Raw genomic sequence first — 12,822 nt, 5'->3', positions numbered from 1 at the left:
CTAGCTGGAGAGGGGCAATCAGGGAATAAGTGGCCAGAAAGGACCCTCTCCCTTTTCAACCTTAGTATTAAAATCCCTTTGATGGTCCCATTGGGCCTTAGGCCAAAGGAAGGAATGAGTTCATGAACACCATTAAAGGACTAAAAATAACTCACTTATTTCTCAGCTAGAATGGCTTTGCCAAGGTCTGGGAAAAAGCAAAGGGTTAGAAGGAGGCTGGACCTTGAGAGCAAAAACCCACAGTAACAAGCAACTTCTATTTATGGATTGTATCCCATGATATTGAGGGTCATGCAGCTGAGGAATGGAAGGAATGATGGTGGAGTCACAGACATCCATTTTATTTTCTCTAGTTAGGTGAACTGTCCAATTTTTTTGTACTTCTGATCGACACAACTTTTGCTCTATCATTTAGGAGGTTTTGATTCTTTTTTCCAATTAAAAAAAATATGTTTACATGTGGATCTATGTAGGGGTATGTGCACATGTGGGTGCAGGTACCTGAAGAGGCCAGAAGAGGGCGCCAGATCCCCTGGAGCTTAAGTAAGAGGTTGCGAGATGCTGATCCACTCACTGTGGGTGCTGGGGATGGAACTTGGGTCCTCTGGAGGAGCAACAAGCACTCTTAACCACTGAGCCACGTCTCCAGTCCTGTATGCATTTTTGAGGTCACTGCTCACCCACACTCAGGACCCTGGGACCTGTCCTGAAGCTCTTGTCTGTGAGTTAAGGCTTTTACTTTCTATATCTTCTGATTCCTCCTGCCAGAGCCTTGAGTCAGTGATCACTTTCATCCCTTAGTGTTCCTCGGGAGGTAAAGAAACAGCTGTCAGCATGGAGACAAGGCATCTTCACAGATCTGTGGGTGCTGACCACAGTCCCATTTCACAGCTGAGTGGGTGGGAAAACTCAGCAACTGCTTCCTAAGTAATGTGAGTAGAAGGGACTCTCCCCGTTGTGCTGACTCCTCCTCACTCTGTAAACTCCAGGGATTGTCCCACACCAGCCACCATACGCTACTCTCTTAGGTTGTCATAAGTTAAGCAAGGCTGAGTGTACGGAGTATCCAGTGCAGAGGGAAAGGCCACCACAAGCCTTGGAATTGGGCACAGGAGGCAAGAGGCCAGGAAGAGAGACAAGAACAGCCACCTGATTAGGGGATGGTGACCTCAGGGTTCCAGTAGAGGAAGGCACTGGGCCTGAGGATGAGAGACATGGGATGGCCCAAGGCTGTGGGCAGGTGTGCAAGTATGCAAGTCTGTAAGTGTCCATGCACGTGTATCTGCATGCATACTGGTATGCAGGTGTGTACCATATGCAGGCATATGAGTGTGCAGGCGTATAGTGTGTTATATGCAGGTTTGCAGGTGTATGTGGGTATAACAGTTTGAATGAAAGGTCCCACAGATTCTCAGGCACTTGGATGCTTGGCTCCAGTTGGTGGCACTGTTTTGGGGAGGGTTAGAGGTGTGGCCTTGTTGGAGGAAGTATGTCACTGGAGGCAGGCTTTGAGATTTTAAAGACTCAGGTTTGCTCTCTCTGCTTCCTGTTTGAAGTTCCAGATGTGAGTGTGCCCTCGGTTACTGCTCCAGCCACAATGCCTACCTGCTGCCATGCTTTCCCACCAGGATGGTAATAGATTGTTCCTCAGAACTGTATACAGGAAATAAACCCTTCTTCTATAAGCTGACTTGATCAGAGTGCTTTACCAGAGCAATAGACAAGTCACTAAGACAGTGAGTGTATAAATTTGCAGGTGTCTAAGTATTTACATAAAAAGGTATCCTGCATGCAGGTTTGTAGGTTTGCAGATGTGCAGGTGTGCAGGTTTGCAGATGTGCAGATGTGCACGCATGTTATTGTATCCAAGAGTTAATATACACAGGCAACCAGGCAGGCAGATGGGTAGATATGGGGTGTTCAAGTGCATGAATTCAGGTCTACAGGTGTACTGGTGTGAGTTCTCAGGTATACAGGCATGCAGGTGTACAGGTCTGCAGAGGGGGCCTGGGAGGCAGGCTGCTGCCCTCTGGGTGAAGTGAGAAGCTGACCCCTTATCTGACCTCAATCAAAAGTACAACAGCAACAAAAAAGGAGCACTGGTATCTGACAAGCCAGGGCCCCAGCGATGCACAGAAGGTAGCCATTATTTCTGCCTGCTTCACAGGAGACAAGCTAACACTGCAGTACTGCTCTTGCCAGCCCCACCAGACCCGCTGACACAACACACTGGCTGAAGAGGAAACCTTAAACTTGAAGGCATTTCCAGGCCTGCTTTGATGCCATAGCCTCCAAAAGCTTGTGGGTCACAGTCAGGAAGAGCAGGTGACACCAGAATGACAAGGCGGGGTCCCTGTGCTACCTCTATTCAGTCAACACCCATGTCTCTATAACTCTTCAGTCACTTAAGTGAGGCAAGACCTCACATCTACAGAGGTTAGGGCAGAAAAGGGATGGGAATAAGATTCCAGAGATAGGAGCCCTGGTGAGTGACACAGAGTCCTGGGAGGCCCATCGCCCAACAAGTGTCTATCTGTAGTGAACATCAGACTGCTGAGTGCCTGAGGCAGGACCAGGTGCCTGGAGGACACCTGAGATGCAGATCTATCCTGGGATACCTGTCTGGGGACATGAGGCAGATTTTCCCAATGCCTGTGAGGTCTGAGGCCTCCAATCCTAAAACATTTTCCACATACTGAACATGCTCAAGTGGTGGGGCTATCTCCCAGGCTGGTGGCTACACAGGCTAAATGCCTATCTTATGATTATCACTGAGCCACCATCTGTAGACTGACTTCCAAGTGGCAGGCATGGGGTCAACATCAGGAATCAGTGTGAATAAGTCAGTCCCAGACACCCATCTGTCCCCAGGAGATTTAAACTCAGGGAGGGGTGACAATGGACAAATAAACAAGGTCATTTCAGATGTCATTCTGAGCACTATAAACAACACACTAAGCGTCAATGGTGTGGGAAGTGACATGAAGTGACAGGCGGCATAGATGCTGTGAACAGGGACAGCAGTTTCTCACCAGGCACTCTGGGCTGTGGGCTAAATGACCAGAAGCCTGCCCTGTAACTTAAAAATTTCCTAATCCTACATTTAATGATGGTTCTTAAATGCTTTAACCTCTCTTCTAGCCCACCACCCACCAGAGATGGTGGAACAGAAAGGATACAGGGGAAGTGGATCTATTTATAGAAGGTTCTTTGGAGCAACTCCCATCTGCATTGTCAGGAAATCAGCAGTTCAGTTCACAGGTCAGCAGTGGCAGCTCAATCCACTCTCAAACACTTCTCGGATACACCAGCAGTCCCGTTCAGTAGTGTCGGGGAAGCAGCAGCGGTGGCATAACTAAAAAGACCAGCTAGGCCGCAGTGGAATCAGCATGAGTCAGCAGGAGGGATTCGAACCAGAAGTTCTCTCAGAGAAGCGAAGATCAGTGGCGATTCAAGCCCAACAAGCCCGATGAGCATTGCATAGCGAGCTCTACCAGCAAACCAAGCCCCCCTCACAATCTGTTGAGTCCTATTTATAATCCCTCCACACATCACATCTCCTCCATGGGTCTTGCCTCACCATGTGTCTTGTCTCAGCACGTGAGTCCGTTTCAACTGACGTCACTCTGCCAATCGGCCCCAGTCCACAGAAGCAACAAAGAAGCCTTGGCACACCATCAGAAGTTTTTTGGTTCGTCTCTTTCTATGGAGTCACAACACAACGTAAAGCAGACCAATACATGTGTGTCGTTATCAAAGAATCCTTCATCGTGCGTCCTTTCACCGGTTTGCTTTAGTAGAACATCCTTTCTCCTGTGTCTGCCTCAGAGAAACGTTCCTTCACGTGCTTGCTTTAGCAAAACACCATCCAACACAACTGACTTCCCAAAGAACCCTTAAGTTTCCACTTCATGCCACAAAGGTGGGAGGGAAAACCTTTCAAGTAGGAAAAAAATCCTTCCCAGCTGCAGGCAGAGCTGGAGCAGTCTCTAAGCCAGGTGGAGGGCAAAGTTGCCGAAGGCTTTGGGAAAGAGGAGAGTAGGTTAGAAGAGGTACCACAAAGAGGAAGGAGTGGAGGGGCAGGCCTGGAGCCAGGGCTACAGCTGAAAGCCCAAGGGGAAATGTTTTAAATGTTTAGATGTTCTAACACAAGGAGAAATGGTTTAAAACAGAACCCAAGGGGCTGGGGAGCTGTTGTGTGTAGTTTTATAAACACACTTCTCCTGGAACCGTGGCTCACTACCAGCCTTGCTCCACCAGACTTAGCTGGATCCGTGCCACCAGCACTGACCCAGCTTCTCTTTCCTACCGTAGCCTTTGTTCCAGGAGTCACCTGCTCCACCAGCCCACTCCCGAGACCCTGGCTCTAGGAAGGGTCACGTTACCAGCCCCACCCAAGACCCTTAAATCCACGCATAAAGGACACACTCAGCTTACCCTTTGTGGCACATTTGCTGGGTGCAGATACTTCCCACTGGAAATGTGTGCCCTTACCAAACTGCCATTTCTCCTTCTGCCCCAAACTCAGTGGCCCGTTCCAATCAGCCCCTGCCAAACATCTTTGGCAACCCACTCTCAGCAGAGCTGCAGGCCCTGGTTGCCCTGAGATATTATGTGATTGCTACGTTCTTCTCGTTCCAAAGCGTGACAGAAAAAAAGCCCCTTTCTCTTTCCCTGCATCTCTGTTTTTCTCTTGGGTCCCAGAAGTCCCACCTGTACCTACCTTTCACCCAGCAAATGGCTCCTGGCCTTCTTTATTAACAAATCAAGAACCAATTAGGGAACTAGATCTTAGTACCAGCACCTCCCCTTACAGAGAGATGTTTCAGCAGGTAAGCCTAGCACCCACATTGTGGCTCATAACTGTCTGAGAACTCCATTTCCAGGGTCTCTGATGCCCCTTTTCTGGTCTCCTTTGGTACCAGGGTACACAGACATACATGCAGGCAGGACACACACACACACACACACACACACATACACATGAAATGAAACAGTACCCAAGCCATCTTTGGAAAGATCTGCTTCTCTTTATGTGTCTGTGTGAGTACCACACATATCAGGCACCTGCAGAGGTGAGAAGGCATTCATCCCTTGGCTGGGCTGGAGATAAACTACTGTCATTACTTTATTACAGAAGTGGATTGTTCTAGATTCTCAGGATACCTGGAAAACTTTCTTTTCCTTACAGATGAACTTAGAAAAGGAGCTGGCACCCAGATCAGCCTTCATTAACAGACAGAATCCTGATCAAGTGCCCGGGAAGAGTTAAGGATGGGGTAAGGCTCCATGTGTCCATGGAGAGCTCCTCTTCCCACTTCCGTACCTTTGCAGTTTCCATCCGGTTTTGTTTTGAAGCACTGGAGATCAGACCCATGTATGCTCTTGCATTTACAAGGCAATCACCAAACCACTGGGCTGCCTTCTCAACTGGCTTATTTCCTTTTTAAATTTGGTTTTAAGATGGAGTCTTGAGAAGTTGCTGGGCTATCCTTGAGCTCTCTCTGTTGCCTAACCTTACCTGAAAATTGTGATTCCTTTGCCTCAGCTCCTTAGTAGCTAGGATTATAGTTCTGTGCCATCGGGTCCTACTGGTATCTATATGTATATATCTTATATGTATGTGTGATATATGTACGTATATATGTATGAGTATGTGCATATGCATATGTATATTTATACATGTGTATATTATAAGTATATATATGAGTATATATTTACCCATATGTGTTTTTATGACTGGGTATGTATATGTGAATATGGCGATGTACATATATATGAATGCATTCATATACATATATGTGTATATATGTATATAGATATGTGTTCATGCATGTGGATGTGTATATGAGTATGTACATATGTATATAATTATATGTATATGCATGTATATGTATATACATGAGTTTGTGTTTATGCATATGTATTTTATGCATGTGTATATAAACATGGATATATATGTATATGAATATGTGTTTATGTATATGTGTATATTAATGTGTATGTGTACATATATGTGTGTATATATGCATATGTACATGTATGTGCACTTATTATGTATTTATGTATATAAATATGGATATGTATACATATATGTATGTACATATATATGCCTGTATGTACATATCTGTAGGATTCTGCAGAGAAGGCATTGCCTCTGAGGCTCCTTGGTGACTTTATGAGCAAATGAGACCCTTTAAGAACACAGGCCATCATCCCACTTGGAGTAACTACTAACACTCTAGTCGCCAAGGCAGAGGTGAACTGCAAGAAGTGTTCTTGCCTTGTGCGCTCTGTTTCCTCTTTTCCCAGGAGCGGTAGATTTTGCATTACAGATTCTCACCTAAGTCCTGCTGTTCTGCATCAGCTGCAAAACATGACACTAATGTAAGCGTCTTAGAAAACACTTGCATGTACACATGTAAACACTGCAATCAGCAAAGTCTCTGCTCTCCGGGGCACGAACACAAAGGTAATCGCAAACAAAGGCATCCGGGCATCCTCACCGGTTGGAAGGGCTCATAGTCTCCTGATGTGGTGAGGGTGGAATGTCTGGCGACATCCCAGGGCTCCGGAATGGCAGTTCTCAATGCTGGCTCTAGGCTCAGATCAGCCGCTGCACCCAGGGACGCATTAAGGAGCCCATCCTGAGAGCACACAAAATATATCTCATGCTTCCAGATTGACAAGATATTTGGGGATTAAGTTGGCTGCCTCACACTGTAATCCTTGGATATAGCGTAATTGAAATAGGCTGTGCTTGAAAGACTGGAGCCTGCCAGCATTTCTACATTAAAACTGGAGGGGCGGGGATGGGAAGGTAAGATGGCTCACTTGGTGAGTGCCCGCTCTACAAGCCTGAGGACCTGAGATTTTTGGACCCCCAGCACTCACATTAAAAAGCCAGAGCTTGGGGGTGCAAGTGGGGAGGGGACAGAGACAGGAGGATCCCTGGAGCTCATTGGCCAGCTAGGCCTAGGCTGGTTTGGTGTACTCCAGGTTCAGTGAGAGATGCTGTATCAAAAAATAAGGTGGACAGCAATCCAGGAAGACATCTGACATTGACCTCTGACCTACACACACACTGGGACCAACTAGAAGGGACCGAGAACTGTCATCCCCAGCAAACGAGATGCAAGAATAAAGGGGAGGGGCTAGAGTATATAGATGGATAAGGGAGAGGGCTCTATCTGCGGACTTGGGGGAGTTGTCATCTATGTGGGTGGAGGCCATTCAGTGTGGCTTCTTGAAGGCCTCCCACACTCCTGCCTATAACCCCTCATAAGGATCCCAATAAACTCACTGGCTGTCCGGGATGAACTATGGTGAAGTCACGCTCAGTTTGCCATTGGGACTGTTGGAGAAGGGGTAGATATTGTTTATGTCTCTTCAGGAATTTTAGCAGCATCCCCTCAGAACCCAGGTGAGTTCCACTCTCGCCTTTTCAAGGGCAAGTGCTGACAGTGTTAGGTTCTCTCCCTTCACCTCATCCTGAGGCTTTGCTAAGAGGTCCATTAGCAGGAGATGTTGCCTGGGAGGCCAGCAGAGGTTGGCACCAGGTTTCTTGCTCACCCACACTCTATCCTACTTATTTATTATTTATTTAAAATGAAATCTCAGTATGTACCCCTGGCTGGCCGGAACTCACTCTGTAGACCAGGTGATCAGAGATCACAGGGATCCACATTTTTTTTTTTTGAGGCGGAGTCTAGCTACTAGGAGGTAATCTGTTTTCAATAGATATTTAGATGTTGCTATTGTTTATCTACAGTTTAAAAGTGTCTTCAGTGGGAAAGAGAAGCTGGACATTCAGCCATGGAGAGAAGTCTTGATTGGCAACTTTAGCCAGTTTTCCCAGATAGTTTCTGTTGGATGTTGTGAGTATTTGATTTGGTGCTGTCTGCCTGCCTACCTGCCTGCCTGCCTGCCTGCCTGCCTGTCTGTCTGTCTGTCTGTCTATCCTATCTATCTATCTATCTATCTATCTATCTATCTATCTATCTATCTATCTATCTATCTATCTATCTATCTATCCATCCATCATATCTGTCTATCCACCCACCCACCTATCATCTATCTATCTATCTATCTATCTATCTATCTATCTATCTATCTATCTATCTATCTATCTATCTGCTATTTAGTCTTTTACTTTGGTTTGCTATATGCTTAATAAACTCACTCATTCAAAACAACAACAACAAAAAATATGGCTATCACAGACCCGTCTTTAGAACATATGGAAGAAGAGGCTGACAAACATGGGTGGAGATGGCTAACTATACTCACTGCCATGCATAAACATGACAAGCACATTCCAAAAAGCAAAAGAAACAGGAGCCAGACCTGGTTTCAACTGGGACATGCCCCACCAGCTTACGCCTGAACACTGGTCCCCAGTTAGCAGTACTGTTTGCGAAACTGAGTGACATTTAGGAGGTGGAGCCTGGCTGGAGGAAGTGGGTCACTAGGAATTAGCTTCTTTGATTTAATGTTTAAATTACATTTGTTTGTATTTTGAAGGGGTACACACACATACCATGGTACACGTGTGGGGTCAGAAGACAACCTGTGGAAGTCGGTCCTCTTCATCTACAGTGTGGTTCCTAGAGATCTAACATAGGGTGTCAGGCATGGTGACAAATGCCACTACTGGTTGACCCATCTTGCCAGCCCAAAGGGTGGGTCTTTGAAGGCCCTCATGCTTGCCTCGCTCTCTGTTCCTGATCCACCCACCACCACGTGAACAGCAAGATTCAGCACTCCAGTGCCGGAAACACCCCATGCCGCCCTCACCATGATGGAGTGAAAGTCTTTGAAACCATGGAGAACTTGAACCTCTCCTCACTGTGTTGTTTCTCTCAGGATGCCTCTGATGGGGCAATCCTGTGCTACTCTGTCCATCATCAGAACATGGCCATTAAACAGATGTATGTGATCTTTGGTTGGTTGGTTTTTGAAACAGGATCTTTCCATTTAGTCCTGGCCATCCTGGAACTTGTTATGTAGACCAGGCTGGCCTCAAACTCAGATGAGATCCTCCTGCCTCTGCCTCCTTAATTCTGGGGTTAAAGGTGTGCACCAACGCCATCAGCCTGAGTGATTTTGAGGAGGAAGGGAGGGACTTTACCACCTTTCACCTCCGAAACGAGGGGCCTGAGCTCAGAGATTTGGCTCAAAAAGCAATGTGGGCCTTGAAGGTTTCAAACACACTGTTGTACCCCAAATCAAAAGGGTTAGCTCTAGGAACACCTTGGACAGTTAAGTAGGAGCTGAGGCTGAGTCCTGGCCTAAGTTCTTCCAGTACCTGCAGGTGGTTGTGGCTTTCTTCACTGCCATTGGAGACATCAAACTTCCTTCTGCCAAACAATTTTTCCCCCCATGAAGCAGTATAGCTTCCAGGGACATGATAAATTCGTCCTCATGGTCACCAAAGGCCCAGCCCAGCTTAGTCATGTGTACATGTGATGTAGCAAAACAAAACACTCACAGAACGCAGGAAGAGACACAGCAGAGCAGGCTGTGGGATGCACAGGCAGAGGCCACAGGCCTGGGAAGAAAGCCCACAAGCCCTTTCCCACCCACTACCCACTGCCCGTTTTCACCTGGAATGTCTTTGGCTCACATCCAGATTAAATGCCAGTTAGAACGCGCTGCCCGCTCGCTTTCTCTGGGCAGATAGCAACAGTGGTGAGCCGTAATCATTTACAAAGGTCACGATCGGGAGCCAGCCCTGCAGCGGTCGTTTAAAATTCGATTGATCCCTATTTGTAGTCAGGGAAAGAAAATGGGCACTTGGACCATATTGTAATTATGCGGCTTCCAGGCAGCCGTAAATAGATGTGCAATCTCCACACCGGCAAATACCTGGGAGAAGAAATGATTGCCCTGGTATAGCACGATGCTGGGAAAGGTTGAAGATAAAACTGCATTTAAAAAAAATAATCAATCATCTTTTCGCTAATTTGCCTCCCATGCCGCCCATCAGGGTTATCACAATGGTCAGATGTCTGCTGAATATATTAAGAGGATGGCCCTACTCGATGAAAATAACATCTGATGGCTCAAAGCCTCAAACCCAGTGGCATTTCTGGGAAGGTGAGTTTTAGGGGTGGGTGGGTGGGCTCCAGCAGCCACAGCACAAGAGGAGTTTTGGGGTGATTCTCTGAGAGTTTTGCAAAGTCGCCCCGACTCTAGAAGTCTGGAGAGCATCAGCTCCCTGTGGGCACTGCCGACTTGGAGCTGGCAATACCTACTCAGCAACCTTGACCCTCAGCCACACCATGGGGAATCTCTCTGCCCCTTTGCAGTCACAGGAGTAGGCAAAAATGATCCTTGCGGGAGATGCATGCTCTCCCATGGGAGGGATGCAGGGCTTCTGAGTCAACTCCGGGAGCCTGGTACGGACTGAAGGCTTTTTACCTTGCTTGGTTCCGTCTGTTTGGTCAGGTTCACCTTCTGAGCTGATGCTTATAGGCTTAGGCAGCCTACAAGTTGAGCTGACAGTGCCCTTCTCTGAGGGTGGTTGTTAGATCAAGATATCCAGCTCTGTATGGGAGCAGCACCAGGACAGGAGGTGGGTTGGGGACTAGAGAAGGCAAACTCAGCAAGATGAGGATGTCAAAGGGGAAAAGCTAAACTGGGATCTAACTGGGCAGAGATTTAAAGGGATTTGATCAGATAAAACACGGGACCAAAGCAACTTGAGGAAGGAGGCTTTGATTGGCTCACAGTTGGAGGGAAGTCCATTGTGGCAGGAAAGGTGGGGATGGGGGAGTTGGGGTGCTGAGGTGGAGTGGGGAGGTGGGGGTTGGGATGATATGAGGCTACTGGTCAAATACTACAGTCAAAAATCAGAGGGAGAGAGAAAGAGAGAGAGAGACAGAGACAGAGAGAGACAGAGACAGGGAGAGGGGCATTGATGCTCAACGTTGTAGAAGTTTGGCCCTTCCTCCGCCCAGCCTCAGGCTCCCAAAAATAAGACTCAGACCCAAAATATATTTTCAAATACTTGGCCATATAACTAGAATCATAACTTATGATAACCCATTTGTTTTAACCTACGTTCTGCCACATCTGTCTTGTCACATCTGCAGGGGACTCCTCCCATGTCTGGCTCTATTCTAGAATCCTTTCTGCCTCCCAGATCTCCTACCTCCTATTTCCTGCCTAAGCCATAGGCCATCGGATTTATTACTGACCGGTGCCGCATCCAGACAGACATAAGGTATTCTCTCTACAAGCTGGCTCTCTCCTTTCATGCAGTGCAGGACCCCAGCCTGTGGGCTGTTTCACCCGCAATGGTGAGTCTTCGCATCTCTACCTAGGTCCTCCCTCACAAGCATGCCCCAGATGCTTGTCTCAGACATAGCTCCAGTCTGTCAAACTGATAATCAAACGGATTATACTTTATATTTTACTTCTAGAGACCACTCCCAGAAAAAGGATCCTGTGTCAACAGACATTGTGCCCCATGATGTTGACTGAGCTGTTGTTTATACTGTGAACATTTGGAAGAAACCTCACCCATGTGAATTGTGGCATATGAATCTCATGGAATACCATACAGCAATCACAATGTTTTGATGATTTTTTGTTGTTGTTTTGTTTTAGTTTCGGTTTTTGAGAAATGCTCTTCCTATGCTTCACAATAGGCTGGACTTGAAACTTGGAATCTTCCTTCCTCAGCTTCCCAAGTCAGGAATTAGAAGTGTGTGCCAACACTCCCTGTTTCATAATGTTTTCCAGTTTCCTAAGCTATGGGGAAATGTTCCCAAAATAATACTAAATGACAGCTGGGAAGTGGTGGCACACACCTTTAATCGTAGCATTTGGGTGGCAGAAGCAGGTGGAATTCTGAGTCCGAGGCCAGCCTGGTCTACAGAGTGAATTCCAGGACAGCCAGGGCTACACAGAGAAACCCTGTCTCTGTATAATATCATGTGAAGCCGTATAAAGAAAGTGTGCATGCTGAGTGGACTCTGCTTTCTCACGGTTTAGGTCTTTCAAAAATTATCTACAGTTTCCCAGGCCTCTTGTAGCCTTTCCATGATAGCTTGGAACCTGGGCTCCTGTATCCACCTTCACACAGAAGCCCAGGAATACTAACAGATTACTATCAAAACGTTACTGTTTTCATTTATAGTGTGTGTGTGTGTGTGTGTGTGTGTGTGTGTGTGTGGTTTGCAGAAGTCAGTTCTCTCCTTGCACAGTGTGGGTGGCTTATGGAGGATGTGAACTAATGCAATCAGGTTTACCACCAAGTGCCTTTTACTACTGCAATACCTTGCCAGCCTCTTACTTTTATTTGCTAGACTTTAACTATTTTTTGAGACATGCTCTCACTGGGTAGCACAGGCTCACCTCAAACTTCAGATCCTCTTGCTCTGGTTTCTCCAGTGCTGGGATTCCAGGCTCGTGCCATCATCCCAGGCGCCATCATCCGCAATCCTCCTTGAACTCAAGACAGTGGCCTTATTTCTAGGAACAGTCGGAAGCTCACAGAGTCTGCTTGTGTTTGACTCTGAGTCACCGCTCACGGCTCACCGCACACGCAGGGGCAGATGAACTGTACAGATAGCAGCGAGTGGCCCAGGGTCAGAGGATGAAGGAGCAGCTGTCTGGCCTCATACCACTGGTTATCTGTGCTGCCATTAAAGAATGCTCCCATATCCAATCCAAAAAGCTCCCTGAAGCCAGCAGGGTTTGGGGTAAGATTGTGGTGGTTTGAATGAGACATGTGCCCGAAACTTGCGTGTTTGAACATTTGGTCTTCACTTGGCATGCTACTTGGGCAGTTTGAGGAGCCTTTAGGAGGTGGGG

The 12,822-nt window shown here is 47.0% G+C and overlaps 1 long non-coding RNA gene across 1 annotated transcript; it reads right to left on the bottom strand.

Annotated features, from left to right (window-relative positions):
• Window positions 1-305: 305 nt before the first annotated feature.
• Window positions 306-12,800, bottom strand: Gm12784 (predicted gene 12784). The gene is made up of 3 exons (NR_166595.1): window positions 12,364-12,800; window positions 3,180-4,021; window positions 306-714 (listed from the first exon to the last, which is right to left on the bottom strand). It is a non-coding gene; the product is annotated as a predicted gene 12784 (long non-coding RNA).
• Between the last annotated feature and the right edge of the window lie 22 nt (window positions 12,801-12,822).

Source organism: Mus musculus, chromosome 7, assembly GCF_000001635.26.
Source record: "Mus musculus strain C57BL/6J chromosome 7, GRCm38.p6 C57BL/6J".
Lineage (NCBI taxonomy): Eukaryota > Metazoa > Chordata > Mammalia > Rodentia > Muridae > Mus > Mus musculus.
This window is presented reverse-complemented; position numbering and strand designations above follow the sequence as displayed.